Source organism: Salvelinus sp. IW2-2015, linkage group LG33 (assembly GCF_002910315.2).
Source record: "Salvelinus sp. IW2-2015 linkage group LG33, ASM291031v2, whole genome shotgun sequence".
Classification (NCBI taxonomy): Eukaryota; Metazoa; Chordata; class Actinopteri; order Salmoniformes; family Salmonidae; genus Salvelinus; species Salvelinus sp. IW2-2015.
Genome location: NC_036872.1, coordinates 36,296,076 through 36,311,424, shown reverse-complemented (window position 1 = coordinate 36,311,424; position 15,349 = coordinate 36,296,076).

The following is a 15,349-nucleotide window of genomic DNA, read 5'->3' as shown; positions in this document are numbered from 1 at the left end:
CACACACACACACACACACACACACACACACAAAGACCGCTGGAAGGGGCCTATGCCAAATTGGTAATTTTGATGACTCACACGGTGAGCCTACTGTAGCCTACTGTACATGGTATGCTGGTGCGCACCAGGTTGTGCGTTTAAGTATGAAAAAATGACTGAGGATTTTTCTACAATATTCACAACATATTTACACAATTACAATCTTTATTGAATAAAAATCTAATTTCATCAATTACATGTGGGAAAAAATACTTATCAAGCCAGCAGCAGATGAAACAAAAATAGAATTCTCTCTTCCCTCTGTCCCTGTTTTTAGCTTGCGGCTATCACTGTCTAGCTGGCTAGCTTTAGGATATTGACTAGCCCATACCCGTGATAAACTTGGCTATGTTATAGACACATGGCAGGACACAAACAAAATCTAGCTCACTTATTTTGCCAGCTAGAAATAAACAGCCAAAATGTTATTCAGAAATGGAGGACGAGGATAGCTAGCTTTAGCTGATACCTCTTCAACAATAAGCAACTGTGATAAAGTTGATCCTTCATTTTTTAACTTTCCCATTGAACAAAATCCTGTCTGTCTCCGGTACTTCTCCAGAATTAGCCCAGATACGCCATCAGATCCATGACCAAAGCTCCGCATTTCAATTTTGAAAACTACCCCCGGTGTCACAGACACCATCCAACCAGCCATCCACACACAGAGAGCCCAAGTGCAGACCAACACACAACTCATGCGGCAAGCTCCAGAAATAAACATTCCCATTGAGCAAAATCCACTACCTCGGAAAGAAAATCTGGTTCCTTTCACCACACACATAGCAGGGCATGCATTTAAAGCATATTTCTGTATTTTTCATGCAGACAAAAGAGATTTCTTCTTCTAAGATCTCTTCTTCTAGCCATGGTAGCCAAAATATTTGGCAACTGGGTATTGTTATACATTACCCTAAGCATGATGGGATGTTAATTGTTCAATATAGTCAGGAACCACAACTGTGTGGAAGCACCTGCTTTCAATGTACTTTGCATCCCTTGTTTACTCAAGTGTTTCCTTTATTTTGGCAGTTACATTTGCAAGTCTTACATCAGTATGACTTGTTTACTCAGGTGTTTCCTTTGTTTTGGCAGTTACCTTTACAAGTGTTACATCAGTGTCTTTGTTTACTCAGGTGTTTCCTTTGTTTTGGCAGTTACCTTTACAAGTGTTACATCAGTAAGACTTGTTTACTCAGGTGTTTCCTTTGTTTTGGCAGTTACCTTTACAAGTCTTACATCAGTATGACTTGTTTACTCAGGTGTTTCCTTTGTTTTGNGGCAGTTACCTTTACAAGTCTTACATCAGTATGACTTGTTTACTCAGGTGTTTCCTTTGTTTTGGCAGTTACCTTTACAAGTGTTACATCAGTATGACTTGTTTACTCAGGTGTTTCCTTTGTTTTGGCAGTTACCTTTACAAGTCTTTCATCAGTAAGACTTGTTTACTCAGGTGTTTCCTTTGTTTTGGCAGTTACCTTTACAAGTGTTAGATCAGTAAGACTTGTTTACTCAGGTGTTTCCTTTGTTTTGGCAGTTACCTTTACAAGTGTTACATCAGTAAGACTTGTTTACTCAGGACAAACTAAGTAGAAAGGGTTCATAAGCACAACTTGTCCTTTTAACAACATCAACATTCAGCCTCTTGTTTTTTTGTTGCCAGCCACATCAAAATAACATAATTTAAAACGTGAAGTGAGCATCAACTTCATGATTTTTGTCAAAGTATGCAAATATTATTTCAATTCCAATCAAATGTTATTTGTCACATGCGCCGAATACAACAGGTGACATAGACCTTACCGTGAAATGCTTACTTACAAGCCCTTAACCAACAATACAGTTCAAGAAATGGAGTTAAGAAAATATTTAGTAAATTAACTAAAGTAAAACATTTCATAAAAAGTAACACAATAAAATTACATAACAATAACAAGGCTATATACAGGGGGTACAGGTGCCAAGTCGAGGTAATTTGTACATATAGGTAGGGGTAAAGTGACTATGCATAGATAATAAACAGCGAGTAGCAGCAGTGTAAAAACATGGGGGGGGACAGTCTATGACTAGGGTGACTGGAGACTTTGACCATTTTTTGGGGCCTTCCTCTCTCTCTCTCTCTGACACCACCTAGTTTCCCTACTGGAGATTACCTCGGAGGAGAGTCAGAAAAAAGAAACCAGCTTTTATTTGCTTTCTTCACTACACCACAACATACTGGTTGTTTGAGGCCTCAGAATTGTAACTATTCCACAGCCATTACCTCTCAAGTGCATTCAGGGAATTACTCGACATTAATGTGAAACCCCCTGCTGATGTTTTCACTTAGAGTAACATTGTTATGTGGTGTACCCTACTACACATGATGATGCATCTATTGAGAGTTAGAGAGAAGGCTCTCTCTCTCTTTCTCCTTCTTTGTCTTTCTCGTTCTCTTGCACACTCTTTCTCTCTCTCTCTCTTTCTCGCTCTCTCTCTCTCTCTCTCTCTTCCTCTCTTACTCTCTCTCTCTCTCTCTCTCTCTCTTTCTCTCTCTCACTTGCTCTCTCTCTCTCTTTCACTCTCTTTATTTCCCTCTCTCCCTCTCTCCCTCCCTCTCTTCAACATGATGTTGTGATCTCATCTTCTCTGGTCCTGAAGAAGAGATGAAGTACTTCAAAATTGCTCAGGACCTGGAGATGTACAGCATCAATTCCTTTCCCATCAGGGTGAGACTCAAAGGCTTTTGCTGCTTGTTTCCCATCAGACAATAAGCCTATAGATAGAAAGCCAACCACCCAGTAAGCCCATAGAAAGGAATGTGATGATTCATCCTCCGGTAAGCCAATAGAACGCTATTATCCTCTTGAAATGTTACAAGGTAATAGAAGAAATAAGCTGAAAGTTAAATCCTGTATTGAAACTTCCACTTCAGGAGATTGCAATACAATTTTTTTTATGTGGATCCTTATATATATATATAGTATATATATATATATATACACAAGTATGTGGACACCCCGTCAAATTAGTGGATTCGGCTATGTCAGCCACACTCATTGCTGACAGGTGTAGACAATCGAGCACACAGCCATGCAATCTCCATAGACAAACATTGGCCGTGGAATGGCCTTACTAAAGAGCTCAGTGATATTCAAAGTGGCACCGTCATAGGATGCCACCTTTCCAATAAGTCAGTTCGTCAAATTTCTGCCCTGCTAGAGCTGCCAGGTCAACTGTAAGTGCTGTTATTGTGAAGTGGAAACGTCTATGAGCAACAACGGCTCAGCCACGAAGTGGTAGCCCACACAAGCTCACAGAATGGGACTGTCGAGTATTGAAGTGCATAGCGCGTAAAAATCGCCTGTCCTGTGTTGCAACACTCACTACCGAGTTCCATACTGCCTCTGGAAGCAACGTCAGCACAAGAACGGTTCGTCGGGAGCTTCATGAAATGGGTTTCCATGGCCGAGCAGAAGCACAGAAGCCTAAGATCACCATGTGCAATGCCAAGCGTCGACTGGCCTGCACAGAGCCCTGACCTCAACCCCATCAAACATCTTGATGAATTGAAACGCCAACTGCGAGCCAGGCCTAATCGCTCAACATCAGTGCCTGACATCACTAATGCTCTCAGTGCCTTCAGAAAGTACTGTAATGAAACAGCAGGGAGCAGGTCTCGAACCCTCGACCTTCTAGCCCGAAGTCCGGCGCGCTATCGACTGTGCCGCAAAAGCATGCTCGAAAGCATGCTCGTGGGGCAGAGTCGATTTCCGCGCTTATAAACCCAGGGTCATTACAGTACTCATAGCCCTTGACTTATTCCACATTTTGTTGTATTTAATTTTTTTCTCACCCATCTACATCTGCATTGCTTGCTGTTTGGGGTTTTATTCTGTGTTTCTGTACAGCACTTTGTGACATCGGCTGATATAAAAAGGGTTTTATAAATACATTTGATTGATTGATCTACACACAATACCCCAAAATAATAAAGTGAAAACATTTTCACAAATTAATTGAAAATTAAATACATAAATTCTATTTACATAAGTATTCACACACCCTGAGTCAATACTTTGTAGAAGCACCTTTGGAAGTGATTACAGCTGTAAAGTCTCTGAGAGCTTTCCACACCTGGATTATCCAACATTTGCCCATTATTATTTTCAAATTCTTCAAGCTTTGTCAAATTAGTTGTTGATCATTGCTAGCTTCTTGTCAATATGGGGGTGCTGTTTCCACTTTGGAAAAAATCGTGCCCAAATTAAACTGCCTCGTACTGTATTCTAGATCGTACAATATGCATATTATTATTACTATTGGATAGAAAACACTCTCAAGTTTCTAAAACTGTTTGAATTATATCTGTGAGTAAAACAGAACTCATTTTGCAGCAAACTTCCAGACAGGAAGTGAAAAATCTGAAAACGATGCTCTGTTCCAGGGCCTGCCTATAGAATTGCCTTATATTTATGGATATGCATGCACTGCATACGCCTTCCACTAGATGTCAACAGGCAGTGGAAGGTGGAATGAGGTGTCTAGCTTGATCTGAGGTCGAACAAGAGCTCTTGGAATGACGTGTCCAGAATTTCCTTTCTCTACCTAGGCACGGGAAGCACCTCCCTATTGTCTTAAGATAAGCGTTCGGTATACACGGCTAATATCTCCGGCTTTGTTTTTATTTGATACATATTAGAAAAACATCATAAAGTAGGTTTTTTCAACCGAGTTTCATCAGTTTATTCAACGTTTAATGGGACTTTTGGAGTTTTCCGTTCTCTGCGTCGAGAGAAATTGGGAACGTCATCAACATTGGCTAGCCTTTTGGAGCGAATTCGACAGGAGAGAAGGACATTCTAAAACCAAACAACGATTTATTCTGGACAAAGGACTCCTTGTACAAGATTCTGATGGAAGCTCAGCAAAAGTAAGAACAATTTATGATGTTATTTCGTATTTCTGTGGAAAATGTTGAGTCCTATTATTCGCGTTTTGGCGGGCGCTGTCTCGCTATAACGTAAGCTGTTTGTTATGGTAAAGTTATTTAAAAAAAATCTAACACCGCGGTTGCATTAAGAACTAGTGTATCTTTCATTTGCTGTCCAACATGTATTTTTTAGTAAAGTTTATGATGAGTTCTTTGGTCAGATTAGGTGAGTGTCCAAAATAGCTCCGGACAATTTGGTGAATCGATGCTACATATTCACAATGTATAACCACGGTTTGCAGCTCTAAATAGCTGCACTTTTCGACCAAACACATGTGTATTGTTACCTGTGTTTAGGCTTCATCTGATGCAGTTGGTCATGTGATTTTTTTATTTTTGTGGTTTTTGGCGATCGCTCAACCTTTTGGCGTGCTAATAATGCTTTGTGTGTTGCTATGTGGAGTAAGCTAATATATTGCTATATTGTGTTTTCGCTGTAAAACACTTAAAAATCGGCAATATTGGCTGGTATCACAAGATGTTTATCTTTCATTTGCTGTACCCATGTATTTTTTATAAATTGTTTTATGATGAGTATTTGGGTTTTACGTTGCTCTCTGTAGATTATTCTGGTGCTTTGCGTGATTATTTTTTTGATGGTAGCTTGGCAATGTTAAACTATCGATTTGATACCTCACATATGCACCATTTTCGAACAAAATAATGTATGTTATAACTTGTGCTATATAGCGTATCTGTTGAAGTTGTTTCTTGGTTGGTGAACTAATTATATAGCTCTATTTGGTCGGTTTCTGTCACGACATTCGACGGGCGGCTCTCTCCCGTCGGGTGGCGCTCGGCGGTCGTCTTCTCCGAGTTCACCGGCTATTAGGCTGCCACTGATCCTTTTTCCCCTCCCCATGTGTTTATGGGGTTCACCTGTTTTTTGATTAGGGTTAATTAGTTGGCTATTAGTCAGCCGGGCCGGCAGCGTCTTTGTAGCGGATTTGTTTGTTAGTAGGTTGGTGTTGTTCGCTTCAAAGCGTGATTTTACCTGGACTGTGTTCGTTTCCCCGTGTCTTGGGGTTGTTTGTGGAGCATACACCCGGATGTCGTTGAGTAGTGGCCTAGTTTCCGTTGTTCATTAAAGTAACAATGTGTTATTGCACCTGCTGTTCCTGCGCTTGATCTTGCACTCCGACACCCCAGCCTTACAGGTTTGTGGATAGCTACCTATGCGGTTGAAAATGGTGAATATGCGGTTGGTCTTTTGCTATTGTGGTTAGCTAATGAAATACATCTTGTGTTTTCGCTGTAACACATTGAAACTCGGGACATGATGGCTGGATTCACAAGATGTTTATCTTTCATTTGCTGTATTGGACATGTGATTTCATGAAAATTATATTATATGATATCCCCGTCGCGTTAGGCTAGGCTATGCTAGTCAGCTTTTTTGATGAGGATACTCCCGGATCCGGGATGGGTAGCAATGAAAGGCTAGACAACCATTTCCAGGTCTTGCCATAGATTTTCATGTAGATTTAAGTCGAAACTGTAACTCGGCCACTCAGGAACATTGATCGTCTTCTTGATAAGCAATTCCAGTGTAGATTTGACCTTGTGTTTTAAGTTATCATCCTGCTGAAAGGTGAATTCCTCTCCCAGTGTCTGGTGGAAAGCAGACTGAACCAGGTTTTCCTCTAGGATTTTGCCAGTGCTTAGCTCCATTTCATTTATGTTGTATCCTGAGAAACTCCCCAGTCCTTAACAATTACAAGCATTCCCATAACATGATGCAGCCACCACTAAGCTTGAAAATATGGAGAGTGGTACTTAGTAATGTGTTATGTTGGATTTGCCTCAAGCATAACACTTTGTATTCAGGACAAAAAGTTAATTGCTTTGCCACATTTTTTGCTGTATTACTTTAGTGCCTTGCTGCAAACAGGATGCATGTTTTGGAATATTTTATTCTGTGCAGGCTACCTTCTTTTCACTCTGTCAAATAGGTTAGTATTGTGGAGTGACTACGGTGTTTTTGTTCCATCCTCAGTTTTCTCCTATCACATCCATTAAACTCTGTAACTGTTTTAAAGTCACCATTTGGCCTCATAGTGAAATCTGAGTTAGGAAGGACGCCTGTATCTTTGTAGTGACTGGGTGTATTCATACACCATTCAAATTGTAATTAATAACTTCACCATGCTCAAAGGGATATTCATTGTCTGTTTTTTAAATCTACCAATAGGTGTCATTCTTTGCGGTGTATTGGTAAGCCTCCCTGGTCTTTGTGGTTGAATATGTGTTTGAAATTCACTGCTTGTCTGAGTGACCTTACATATAATTGTATGTGTGGAGTACAGAGATGAGGTAGTGATTCAAAAATCATGTTAAGCACTATTATTGCACACAGAGTGAGTCCATGCAACAAATGATGTGACTTGCTAAGCACATTTTTTCTCCTGAACATATTTAGGCATTCCATAAGAAAGGAGTTGAATACTTATTGACTCAAAACATTTCAGTGTTTCATTTTAAATACATTTTTAAAAGAAATGTAAAAACATAATTCCACTTTGACATTATGGGATATTGTGTGTCTCAATGTAATCCATTTTAAATGCAGGCTGTAACACAACAGAATGTGGAAAAGTCAAGGGGTGTGAATACTTTCTGAAGACACTGTAAATGGCAACTTTGGCACACGCATGTTTTGGGACATACAGTGGGACAAAAAAGTATTTAGTCAGCCACCAATTGTGCAAGTTCTCCCACTTAAAAAGATGAGAGAGGCCTGTAATTTTCATCATAGGTACACTTCAACTATGACATACAAAATGAGGAAAAAAAATCCAGAAAATCACATTGTAGGATTTTTAATGAATTTATTTGCAAATTATGGTGGAAAATAAGTATTGTCACCTTAACAACACAAGTCAACGATTTCTGGCTCTCACAGACCTGTAACTTCTTCTTAAGAGGCTCCTCTGTCCCTCCACTCGTTACCTGTATTAATGGCACTGTTTGAACTTGTATCAGTATAAAAACACCTGTCCACAACCTCAAACAGTCACACTCCAAACTCCCTATGGCCAAGACAAGACTGTCAAAGTACACCGAGAATTCAAATTGTAGCCTTACCAGCGCGAGAAGACTGAATTGCAATAAGTAAGCAGCTTGGTTTTGAAAAATCAACTGTGGGAGCAATTATTAGGAAATGGAATACATACAGACCATGATAATCTCCTCGATTCGGGGCTCCACGCAAGATCTCACCCCGTGGGTCAAAATATTACAAGAACATGAGCAAAAATCCAGAATTCACACGGGATTATGTGAATGACCGCAGAGAGCATGGGACAAAGTACAACAAGGCCTACATCAGTAAACAAGCCGGCCAGGACTAAATCCATGCAGTGCCAACGTGTCCCGTGCTTAGACCAGCTAATGTCCTGCGCCAGTCTGAAGTTGCTAGATGATGTCATTTGGATGATCAGTAAGAAGATGGGAGATGTCATATGGGTCAGATGACACCAAAATATAACTTTTTTGGTAAAAACTCAACTCGTCGTTTTGTGAGGACAAGAATGTGAGTTGCATCCAAAGAACACCATACCTACTGTGAAGCATGGGGGTGGAAACATCATGACTTTGGGGCTGTTTTCTATCTAAAGGACAGGAGATATCGTGTAAGAAAGATGAATGGGGCCATGATCTTGTAGATTTTCGTGAAAGCTCCTATCCAATCAAGGGCATGAAGATAAAAACGTGGCTGGTCTTCAGCCATGAAATGATCCAAAACAGCACGCCCGGGCAACGAAGGGTGGCTTCGTAAGAAGCATTTTCAGTCCTGGAGTGGCTAGCCAGTCTTCCAGAATCTCACCCAATAGAAAATCTTTGGGGGAGTGAATCGTGTTGCCCAGAGAAGCCCAAAACTGATCAACTGCTTAGAGACTCTGCATGGAGAATGGCTCAAAATCCAGCATGCCAGTGTTGTGAATAACTGTAAGACTTACAGAAATGTGTTTGACCTCTGTCTAATTGCCAACAAAGGGTATATAAAAACAAGTATTTGAGAATAAACTTTTGTTATTGACCCACATACTTATTTTCTCCACCATAATTGCAACATAATCATTAAAATCTACATGTGATTTCTGGATTTTTTCCCCTAATTTTGTCTGTCATAGTTGAAGGTACATATGATTGAAATACACCTCTCTCATCTTTTTCAAGCTGGGGGCAGGCAGAACTGCACAATTGGCTGGTCTGACTAAATACCTTTTTTGCCATCTGTATGTTGTACTGCTAAGCAACAGTATAAATGAACGCCCCGTCCCCAAGGGCTTGTAAGTATGATCTCAACTTATCACATTAGTAATCATGTGTTAAGTCTTAACATAACAAAAATAATATTTAACACTTATATCACAAACTGATTGGTTTAGCTGAAGAGGGATAATGAATTGGTGCCAGCCTGTGCCACAACACTATGCCTGTCAGGCACACAGATAGACCCTGGAGTGTAGCGCAGTCAACAGAGGGACCACTAACGTGATATGGCAGCTGGCGGTGTTTTAGGTATGAGGAGACTAATGAATTGTGATCTGGTTCAGAAAAGACAGACAGAGAGTACCTAGAGTATAATTCTGAGGCTGTGTTATCTGGATCATAGATGTCCTTCAGCGTTATTTCGCTGGTCCCGTAAGCAGAGAATCAGTAAATAGCGTGGGCTTTTGCTCCTCTCTCACTCTCTGTCTCTTCTCTTCTCGTAAATTGTGGCCTGTATAAAGACCAGACAAGAGTAGACCTAGAGTGATTGATCTGGAGTCTGAGTTTTGACTGAAATGTCCCTCAAAGTCTATTACCTGGTCCTAAGCAGAGAACCAGTAAATACAGTGGCTTGTCTCCCCCTCTCTCTCTCTCTCTCATGTCTCTCTCAGTCCTCTCTTCTGTTGTCTGTCTGTTCTGTCTGTCTGTCGTTGTCTGTTTCTGTCTGTGTCTGTCTGCTTCTTGATCTGTCTGTTGTCTCGTGTCTGCTCTCGTTCTTCTCTCTCTCTCTCCCCTCTCTTCTCTTCTCTCTCTCTCTCTCTCTTCTCTCTCTCCTCCTCTTCTCTCTCTCTCTCTCTCCTCTCCTCTCTCTCTCTCTCTCTCTCTCTCTCTCTGTCTCTCTCTCATTCATCACCCAATACTTCCTGGAAAATAGTAGCAAGTATTACTGAGTGGACTATCCTGGTTAAAGAAATAAAATAAAATTCAATGTTCTTTTGTTTCATCCTGTTTCAAAGAAGGGTACTGCACATTCAGTAACTTGCAGGTCCAGGGTAGAAAAAGTAAACAGATGAAAGAAAGATACCCGTGTACTGATGATTTCTCCTGCACATTAACAGTGCAACATTACGACTTGATCGTAAGGTCTTTTTTTTTTTGTTTGTTTGTTTGCTTATTTGTTTGTTTGTTTGTTTGTCTCTTTCTTTCTGCCATTCATCACACTATTCTTTGTACTCTCCCAGAACAAAAAGGGCACAGACCTCCTGCTGGGAGTGGATGCCCTGGATGCCCTGGGTCTACAGGATGCCCTGGGTCTACAGGATGCCCTGGGTCTACAGGATGCCCTGGGTCTACAGCATGCCCTGGGTCTACAGGATGCCCTGGGTCTACAGGATGCCCTGGGTCTACAGGATGCCCTGGGTCTACAGGATGCCCTGGATGCCCTGGGTCTACAGGATGCTCTGGGTCTACACATCTACGACAACAAGCTGACACCCAAGTGGTCCTTCCCCTGGAATGAGATACGCAAATCTCCTACAGTGACAAATCAAATCAAATGTTTTTGTCACATGGTTCGTAGACAACAGGTGTAGACTAATTGTGAAATGCTTACCCACGGATCCATTTCCAACAACGCAGAATTAAAGATAAAACAATTAATCAAAAATAGAAATAGTGACACGAGGAATAAATACACAGTGAATGACTAATAAAAATAACGAGTAGAAAATAACATGGCTATATACAGGGAAAACCAGTAACAACTTAATGTGCAGGGGTACCAGGTAATTGAGCTACTGTAGCTACAGTATGTACCAGAGGTGGGACCGAGTCATTGTTTTACAAGTCACAAGTAAGTCTCAAGTCTTAGCACTTAAGTCCCAAGTCAAGTCCCAAGTCAAGTCCCAAGTCAAGACAGGCAAGTCCGAGTCAAGTCTCAAGTCAAGACCGTCAAGTATCAAGTCAAGTCTCAAGTCCTAAACTTTGAGTTTCGAGTCCTAAACAAGTCATAATGTGCTCTACACCAAATGTAATACCATTTCATATTTTAACAAGAGTAATAGTTAGTATATTACATTTACGCAAATCATGAATGCTTTAAAAAATATATTTATTACTTTCCAAATAAACGTTATATTTCCATGGAAATAAATGGGTAGCCATGAGAAACCCCCCCTCCACTCCCCAATAGTGATCGACTATCGAGGATCGCTATGGGGCGCAATCGGGAAATGTAGGCTTGTACACATCACCCACTTAAAACACACACAGCACACCCACACACCACATAGCCACACACACACCACACCACGAGCCAACACAACACACACACACACATACACACACACACACAACACCAACACAACACACACCCATCTCTCTTGTGTGGTACAGTAGGCTAAGGTATGTCAATGGTTTTAGGAAAGCAGTAAAATCGGGAAGGATTTAGGCTACAACTCCTAGCAGTTGTAGCTCAATCTTGGTGCAATGATCACGTTCCGACTGACTGACTGTGTGGAGGCTCATTGATTTAACGTTACGTTAGCCAACATGATACACTAGTAAAGTAATAAAATATATAGCTCGGCTATATTAGCCACGATTACCGTTCTTTGTGCAGTTTCAAATGTCAAACAAAGTTGGAAATTGTTGCGCCTCCGTCTGTAATTTTTTCCCGCATGTTTTGCAAGTTGCAATCCAGTTTTATGTTGATACAGCGTCGTCTTAATATCCAAAAATAGTAATTTGGGGTATCATCTTTCCAAGGGCTCATCTGAATTCACCTGCGACGTTCCTCTGCACTGCCACGCAAACCTTTTCTCAGCTGGCACATTTGATTGGCTGCTGTCTGATTCAAACTGTAATCCATTAAATGAATAGTAATAATAGCATCATTTTTAATAGCATCATTTTTAATATTTGGGCTTGGGGAGGGTATCAAGTCAGTTTGGGGAGGGTATCAAGTCAGTTTGGGGAGGGTATCAAGTCAGTTTGGGGAGGTATCAAGTCAGTTTGGGGAGGGTATAAGTCAGTTTGGGGAGGGTATCAAGTCAGTTTGGGGAGGGTATCAAGTCAGTTTGGGGAGGGTATCAAGTAGTTTAGGAGGGTATCAAGTCAGTTTGGGGAGGGTATCAGTGGGTATCAAGTCAGTTTGGGGAGGGTATCAAGTCAGTTTGAGGATGGTATCAAGTCAGTTTGGGGAGGGTATAAGTCAGGTCGAGTCATAGGGCTCAAGTCCAAGTCAAGTCACGAGTCATTGGTGTTTAAAGTCAATGTCGAGTTGCAAGTCATCATATTTGTGACTCGAGTCACACCTCTGACATATACTGTACATATAGGTAGGGGTAAAGTGTTAGGCAACAGGATAGATATAGACAGTAGAGCAATGTATGTGGTGCGCGTGTGTGTGTGTGGTGTTGTGTGTGTGTGTGTGTGTGTGTGTGTGTGTGTGGTGTGTGTGTGTGTGTGTGTGTGTGTGTGTGTGTGTGTTGTGTGGTTGTGTGTGTGTGTGTGTGTGTGTGTGTGTGTGTGTTGGGGTGTCAGCGTAAGTATGTGTGAGTGTGTGGGTAGGGTCCAGTGTTTGTGCATAGAGTCAGTGCAAGAGAGTTAGCGCCAAAAAGGGTCAATGCACGCAGTCCGGCCAGCCATTTGATTAGCTATTTAGGCAGCCTTGTTTAGTAGTCTTATTTAGTAGTCTATTTAGTAGTCTTATTTAGCAGTCTTATTTAGTAGTCTTATTTAGCAGTCTTATTTAGTAGTCTTATTTAGCAGTCTTATTTAGCAGTCTTATTTAGCAGTCTTATTTAGCAGTCTTATTTAGCAGTCTTATTTAGCAGTCTTATTTAGCAGTCTTATTTAGTAGTCTTATGGCTTTGGGGTAGAAACTGTTCAGGGTCCTGTTGGTTCCAGATGCATTGGTACCGCTTGCTGTGCGGTAGCAGAGAGAACAGTCTGTGGCTTGAGTCTTTGACAATTTTTGAGGGATTCCTCTGACACAGCATGGTATAGAGGTCCTGGATGGCAGAGACAGAAAACAGAAATTCCAATGCACTTTACTTCCTAAGTTGACTGAATTGAAATGGAATTGACCCCAACCCTGAATGTAACAAGTCTGTTTTTACTGTTTGTGTCACTTCTTACTTTAAGGTTTTAACATGTCTTGTTGTTCTTTCTAATGAATTTAGCCATAACGACACTGGACAAGAAAACCAACATGTTCAAGTTTAACTCCTCCAAGTTCAGGGTCAATAAGTTGGTGAGAATAGTGAGGGATCCAAACAAAACATTTTTGTTTTATTTCCTGATTTAATTCAATTTCAGTTTTCAATTTAAGGGGCATGGGAAACACATGTTAACATTGCCAAAGAAAGTGAAATAGATAATAAACAAAAGTGCAATAAACAATAAAAAAATGTACAGTAAACATTACACTCACAAAAGTTCCAAAAGAATAAAGACATTTCAAATGTCATGTTATGTCTATATACAGTGTTGCAACAATGTGCAAATAGTTTAAGTACAAAAGGGAAAATAAATAAACATAAATATAGGTTGTATTTACAATGGTGTTTGTTCTTCACTGGTTACCCTTTTCTTGTGGCAACAGGTCACACATCTTGCTACTGTGATGGCACACTGTGATATTTCACCCAATAGATATGGGAGTTTAAAAACGTTTTTCAAGTTCTCTCTCTGTTTGTATTTCGGTGGACTGTAACCGGTAAATGGACAGGGGAAACACTTGGGAGAGGCAGCAGAGAGCACCAGGGACGAGCTGGGAAGGAGACTGATGCAGCAACAGGATGAAGCCCACATGGCCAACGAGGCTCTGGTCAGACCAGCGGGGTGTTCTCAGACTCAAACACATCTCATAAAAGAAGATTGTTTACATGGAGAAAAGATGGTTTACCCGGGGATGTTGGGTCCTGATTCTTAAAGAAATAACACCTAATCTATTATTCAAAATAATTTAGTATGCAATCGTTCTGCTAAGGCAAAATATATGGTTAACGATCTGTGTCTCTCTCTCTCTTACCCTCCCCTCCCTCCTCTTACAGCCTTCAGATGAGAGAGCAGACCCACTGACAGAGTAGGCCCAAGTAGCTACTTTATTACTGTTTATTAACTGCTTATGAAATGCCTTATGTCTGTCCCCCTATGTAGCTGCGTAGTGGGGAGACAGCGGATCTGTAGGCAGAGTTCGCCCAGACAGATGACGATAAGGCTAAGCAGCTTTATGAATGTTTAGTCCTTCAGTGCGGAGACAGAGTAGTTAATTGTGTTTTTTAATTGTGTACCTACAGGAAGCCAGGGAGTCTGAGGGCCAAGCACAAGATGCTTGAGATCATCAGCTAATCTGCTCGGTAACTGTCTGCACGCACAACACACATTCACAATTTTTGGGGGATTGCATGAGAACAGGGAACAAATACTTACCCTCCTACACAAGAATGGCCCACACACACACAGAAACCCACCCACAGGAAGATACAACCCACACACACAGAAACCCACCCACACAGAACCCCACCCACAGGAGAATACAACCCACCCACACACACAGAAACCCACCCACAACACATAAATAGAAACCATCACACAGAACACACCCACAGGAGAATACAACCCACACACACAGAAACCCACCCACAGGAGAATACAACCACACAACACACCCGCCTACAAATTGCCAACACAGTAACAGTTGTAACAGTTAGACCCTCCTACACATACTCCATCAAGTCAGCAGCCCAGCAGCCCGCTACTCACATACATACCCACCTGCATTAGAATAGGACTGACATGTACAACATTCTTGACTTATACATTAGCCTTCATCTACATGTTAGACTTCATGTAAAAACAAAAAAACGATTCCCTCATTGATGCAGCAGCATTCACATCCAAATGTTTATATTAAATGAATGAAAAACTGAATCCATCTACATAAGCTCATCATCCTCCACCATCCACCCAGGTACAGTTTAGTCCACCTTAAGCACAGTGGCCTTTACACTCTCTGTCTCCTCCCCCTCTGCCTGTCTACCTCCATCCCTCCTCCTTGCCTGTCTTCTACCTCACATCCCTCCTCCTTGCCTGTCTACCTCCATCCCTCCCTCT